The sequence below is a fragment of the Meriones unguiculatus genome, chromosome 2 (genome assembly GCF_030254825.1).
Source record: "Meriones unguiculatus strain TT.TT164.6M chromosome 2, Bangor_MerUng_6.1, whole genome shotgun sequence".
Taxonomy (NCBI): domain Eukaryota; kingdom Metazoa; phylum Chordata; class Mammalia; order Rodentia; family Muridae; genus Meriones; species Meriones unguiculatus.
In genome coordinates this window covers 70,532,582-70,539,225 of record NC_083350.1, presented here as the reverse complement: position 1 = coordinate 70,539,225, position 6,644 = coordinate 70,532,582, and positions in this window count along the sequence as shown.

The window sequence follows — 6,644 nt, the reverse complement described above, 5'->3', positions numbered from 1 at the left end:
CTTAATATTATGCTACTGTTCTTCGTGATAAAATGGCTGAGTTACTGAAATTAAAAACAAACTGAGGCATTCATTCTGTAGTGACTCTCAGAACCTTTTAGATAGCTGAAAAAATTATTTTTTTCTATTTTTGAGAGTATTGTTAGAAGACAGCCCTCTGTTGTCAGTTCTCTTCCAGACTGCCTCCAAAGGTCAAAAATAATACTAGAAACTGTACATGTCCAGGAACTGGTGAGCATGAAGCTATCAAGCCTGGCCTCTTGACCTCCTTTTGGTCTAACTGTACCTTTAGAGCCATCTGACATGTTAATTTGGAAACATTTGATGGCATTCAACGGCAAGACCTCATCTAGTCCTGGCTAATCGGCTCCTTTCTCCTTTGATAAACTTCCCTGTAAGCTGGTCTACGTCTCTACCTGTTTTCTTTGGAACTCACTTTGGGTAGGCTGCTCATTACTATCCATTTGAGGCTGACAGGATAAATCAAATAAAAAACTATCAACACTTTTAGTCAAATTCCGATTATTTCTTCTCTTGAGAAATTCTACGTTGCTGGTTCGGTTGATCAGAACGTGGTCTTGGCATGGAAATCCGGTGTCAGTGCTTTTAAAATATCTGCAGAAGCTCTACTGCACAGTGAGACTGAACCAGTGGTCCATGCCCTTGGCCATTCTTCATATTCCTTCGACCTTACTGGATGCTATTGTCTATAAAATTATCTTTGCTACCTCTTTGGCGTTCTACCTCATACTTGCTTCCTTCACTGCTCATCTCAGGAGCCACATTTTTTCCACTAGAGTCTATTAATTGACTATAGATAACCTCAGCGCCTGGTCACTATTATCATCCATCATTGAGGTGGCTATGATTTTTTTTTTTACAAGTGGAATGTTTCCGGGAGTATTAGTTAAATTGAAATGTGGCATGGAGATAGAATAATCATTTTAACAACCAGAAAAAGCAAAACATGGTATTCTGCAAAGAGAAAAAAAAATCCTTAAACCAAACTCTTGAATCATTCTATGTATTGATTGTTAAGACACAATTAAAACAAATCATCCATTTACTTTTTTCTTATTTGTTATTATTATTGTCTTATGGAGTAGCATGCACATGCCATGACACGCATGTGAAGGTCGGAACACGGCCTTGGGAGTGGGCTTTCTCCTTCCACCATCGGTGGTCAGTTCAGCAGAGCTGGACAGTGGATACTTTTTCCCACTGGGCCAACTTGACACAATTAAACTAAACTATTTGAGGAAATAAAATGTAAAAACAAATAGACAGAAGAACACCTCCTTCCTTGCCATGTCTCTAGGTTGCGGCAATTCTGAACTCAAAGATAGCTGAGGATCTCTCAGAGAATGAGCACACATAGTTGAGGTCTCTATCTCTAGGGCATCATTTTAATGAAATACGTACCAATTCTTTTCTGAGTTATTCATGCTCAAACTCTAGCATTTAAATAGCACTTCTGAGTTGATAAATAACTTTATATCACTTATTTCATCTCATTGTCTTTATTTGTGCTAGATGATTTAATAAAGTGAGTGGTACTGGTGTTAAATTCTTATTAAAAATATCATGATTAACAAAAGTGCAATTTGACGTATTTGTTCTGTGCTCAGTATGTCAAGTTATTAAAGTTTAATGCTGCATGATGACCTAATTTTTAAAAGATTCCTATATACATAGTCAAAGGGTTTAAGAGGAATGGTGCTATTAAAAACGGAAATATTGGAAAGTGGTTATAGAATCAGGTGAGCCCGGTTAAATGGATGATTCTGTGAACGTAGCAGAGTTATTAAATCTGCGTTTGAATGTGCAAGTCCACATGGAAAGTCTTCAAAGTAATAAAATTTGATTTCTGTAAGGATCTATCATTTCCAGGCAATTTAATCAATTTTTAGCATTTTTATGTTTCCAGGGTTCCTGGATATACTTGGATTTTCTTCCAGAACCAGCAATTAAGGATGATGGTAAGTATGGAAGCTTTCTGGCCACTGGCGCTTGGAATCATGCATAGCTTTACTCTAATCAACCTCACTCTGAGGGCCAAATTCATTAGAGCATATTAATGCTGTTTTTAATAATGTCATGTGTTTGAGACAGAATGTTAGATGACTAAGTTTTTACTTGCAGATTTTTGTTTTTAAAGACTTCTTTCCCTTGTGTGACTGTATATACACATTAGTGTGCAGATTTGTGTGTGTGTGTGTGTGTGTGTGTGTGTGCGCGCGCGCGCACACGTGTTTGTGCCCAGAGTCCTCCTCTATAGTGCCCTGCTAGTCCCTTTGAGGCATGGTCTCAGCTAGGCTGCAAGCTAGCAAGCTACAATGATACTTCTGCCTCTATCCCGTTAAAGGGTTCCCAGTCTATTACCAGTCTGCCTGGGACTCCTAGCTTGTCGCCTGGTTTCTAGGATCTAAAAAGCAGTACTAATGATTGAGTAGTAAGCACACTTACTCATTGGAACCATCTCTCTATTTTTTTTTCATGCTGAGATGTGTCTCATGTAGCCTCAGCTGGCCTCAAACTTGCTATATAGCTAAGGCAGCTTTGTTCTTTTTTTTTTTTTTTTTGTTTTGTTTTTTTTCTGCTTCCCTGTGCTGTGCTGGGGGTCACAAGGAGGTGCTGCCATCCCAGCTTCAGACATTTGTGTTACAGAATTAAGTGGCTGCCTATCTTAATACTAAAACTACTACTTTACTAACTTAAAATATAATTTAAAGAGAAGGGCTATGAAGGAGTCGGTTGTGTAACCATACCTCTAATTTTAACACTTGGGAGGTTTTGAATTGCTTGAGAGGCTGAGGTAAGAAGATCTTATTGGTTTTAGAAACCTGAGCTATGTAATAAGACACTGTCTTGAAAGTAAATTAAAAAAAAATGTGAGAGGATGTGGTGCCACACACCTTTCATCCCGGCTCTCAGGAGGCAGAGGCAGGTGGATCTCTGAGTTTGAGGCCAGCCTGGTCTGCAGAGTAGGTTCCAAAATAACCAGGCTACACAGAGAAATCCAGTCTCAAGAAACCAAAATAAGTAAATAACTTATGAAACAAGAAAATAATGAGTTCCAACTAGTACTAAACATAAACACCATTTAACATGAAACTAAGCTACACTTGGAGATATTGTTTCCTCTCTGTCCCTGGATATCAGTTAATACTCTAAGTACCTTGACCACAGACAATCAAAAATCCCATGAGAAAATCTATAAACTCAGGTTTGCTTTATACAAATGGTTCCCGCAAAGTTGATTCTGAAACCCACTGATGACTTCAACGACTCAAAAGATAAAGACTGCCCCTCTTACACTTGAAAATTTGTGTGTAAAACCAACTAGTTTTGCAGAAACTCAAAAGCACAGCAAGTGATTGTTGACATTGTCACCACTTAGTAATTCAGTTTAACATGAATTTCCCAGCTTAGAAATACTGAGTATTCACCTTGGGGTCAACATGCTCAGGAATAAATTAATCTACTCCATTAAATATATACTGGTCTAGAATAACAGAGTATCTTAGACATATGTCCATCATCTTTCTGATTGATACTATTTTCCAGCCAAGAGAATGCAACACCAACCTTATACCTGAGATTAGGTAAAAGCGCTTAAGTGGCCCTATTTTTTTTATATTAAAATAAGTTATAAAAAGTAAATGTATTCTCCCACTCATATTGTACAAAAACTCATCAGAGTAATTTGTTGTAATAGCAATTAGAATTATTTTTAATCTATGCATAATTATGTCAAAACCTTTTTATAAGTGGCTCTTCATGTTCTCTACTGAGTATATTTTTAATTTGCACCCCCCAGTGTGTGCATGTGAGTGTTTATGTGTACATGAATCCAGGAACTGGATTCTTTCTTTAATTGTACTTTTAAAACTTCATTTATTTAAGATTTTTATTATCTTACAAGAGTTAGGTTTCACTCTAGCTTTTTTCAAACAGATGGCATTTTCTCTCTCTCTCCTTTCTTTCCCCTCTTTCACTGTTCCCTACCATTTCCTGTAGCCCCCTTCTCACTTTAAAGTCACCCCTGCTTGTGGTAGCCTCCTATGTGATGTAACACTGTCTACCCATGCTCACAACTCCTTGTCGGTATACACACAGTCATAATAGATGGGACCCTCCTACGAGGGAAAACGCAGGTTTGTCTTCAGAAGACAGACTTCATCCATTCTTTTGCATATTTCATCATTTGTTAATGCAGCCGGTTGACAGAAGATAAGTGGAGGATGGTGCATCAGCTTTTATTGCTAACCTTGTAGAATGCTGGTGAGCAGTGCAAGACAATGGGAGAGGACCCTGAATTTATTGTATCGCTGAAGGAAAGGCAGGCCTGACGGAAAGGCAGGTATGTAATCCCAGCTGCTGTGAAGGCTGAGAGGAGGGAGAATCCCAAATTCAAGGCCTTTTGGGATGAAGGGGACAGAGATCTGGAGTTAATCGAAGGTCAGCAGAGACAACTTAATGAGACTCTATTTCAAAATAATTAGTTAAAAAAAGAAAAGGTATGTGAGTGGACAGGAAATGCCTGTCAACGGTAACTTGCTGGCATGAATAAAGGCTAGTTTAATCCCCATCACCATAAAAAAATAAAGAAAGAAAGAAAAGAAAGAAGAAATAATGAAAATGAGGTGGATCTCTGTGAGTTTGAGGCCAGGCTGGTCTACACAGTGAGTTCTAGGACAGCCAGGGCTACACAGAGAAAAAACAAAACAAACAAAAGAAAAAAATAAAAGGAAAAAATATTATCTTACTATTCCCCACTCTGATTCTAATTCCATTCTTCCTTTTCTTCTTCCTCCTCCTTTCCCTCCCTTCCCTTCATTGAGGTCAGTTGAATGCTGATGGCCTGGTGACGCCTCAGGCAAGCTGAGGTCACGTTTTTTTCTCAACACAAGACTGGACACCCTTGATTTCCAAGTCTGTCAAGGCTGGTGCCACTGCCAATCTGCTATGATACTGCCTGTTGGAAAATGGCTTTTAAATACTTTTCCTTGGTTTACAAGGACGGAAAATAAAATTATCAGAACTTCGTTTCTGTTGAGGGTTTTCGTTGTTGATGCAGTGTCTTACTATGGTAGCCCTGGAACTCATTATGTAGACCACAGTGACTACACTGTCAGCGGTTCCCCCTCTGATCTGCTTTACCACATCTCACCAGCAGCTCTTACCGCTGAAGAGATGTAATCAGACTAAAATCAAATATGCCTTTGGTAAAAACAAAACAACAAACGGAAAACTCAGAGAAAGAGAACGGGGTACTTACAATGACATCAAACAAATGAAATTCAAAGTTAAAATCCTGAATGTCACCCAGAAAGGCACCCTCCGTTGGTAAAAATGATGGCATGAAGCATATTTCCCTCTGCCCTGGAAATACACAGATCTAAAGCAGTTTGGGAGCCATTAACAAAGCCTTAGGAACTAATAAACCAAATTCAAGTAAAATACTAGTCATTGTAAAACAAATTCATAGACAAGCCGCATGCAAATATCCAAGTGAGCAAATCTCCATTAAGTTTAGTAAAATAACAAAAACAAAATCTTCTACCACAATAAATTGTTTGTTGATAGGGCTGGTTTTGAGACAGGGTCTCACTCTGTAGTCTGTGCTGGTGGGGGTCACACTCTGTAACAGGCCAACAAGAACTCATGGCCACCCTCCTGGTGTAGCTTCCCAAGTGCTGGCTTAACAGGAATGAGCAACAGCAAGCAGCCTGATAAAATAAACTGTGGGCTGGATTGAAGGGTTTCTGAGGAGAGAAATGAGAAAACAAAAAGAAAACCAACCAGCCAAACAAACAAACAAACAAACAAAAAACAGACCTTAAGCTATAAGGAAAACGTTAAAAGATAATACACAGTGCAATTTTCTGTCATTTTTTTTTAAGTTAGGCAAAAGAGGTATGTTGAGGGAAAAAAGTCTACATTGTTAAAATCAGTCAAAAAGAAGCATAGCATCTGAATTATTGAGAAATTTCATTATTAAGAGAACCTGATCCAACAAGGGCAAATTTTAGATTAGTAAAATTTTTAATGAACAGATAAAAATGATTTATATAAAACATTATGGGCATAGAAGGAAAAACAGTCTTCCAAATTATTTGGTTTTAGGCTAGCATAATTCTGAGACTAAAATTTAGCAAGAATCCTGAGAAGCAGTGAGGCACAGAAAATTGTATAGTAAGGTTCTCAAGTAAAAGAAGAGTAGACACATTAGTCTATTAAAGAAAGGACATTATGACAAGCCGAGTTCATGCTAAGAAAAGTTAGATTCAATACTAGAACATCTAAGAATAACAACATAATTTACCATATTAATCATTAATAATCATCTATGTAACGGGGATAGTTTATAAAATTTAACATGCACATTTAGAATCTGATACTACCTACAGTATATGATATGTATAATGTGAAATATAGTGTCTCAACTACAGACAGGAACAATCAAAATAATTCTTATTATCATAAATAACAACACGGGGGAAGTCCGAATATTAGTCATAGAAATGGGAAAAAAAACTGTCATTATTCTGTCAGGAATAAAAGGGAATCATCAGAAAATGCTTAGAGACTAGCAGAAAGGTAAACTGAGGTAGATATAGGTGAGGTAAAAGTCAATCCAC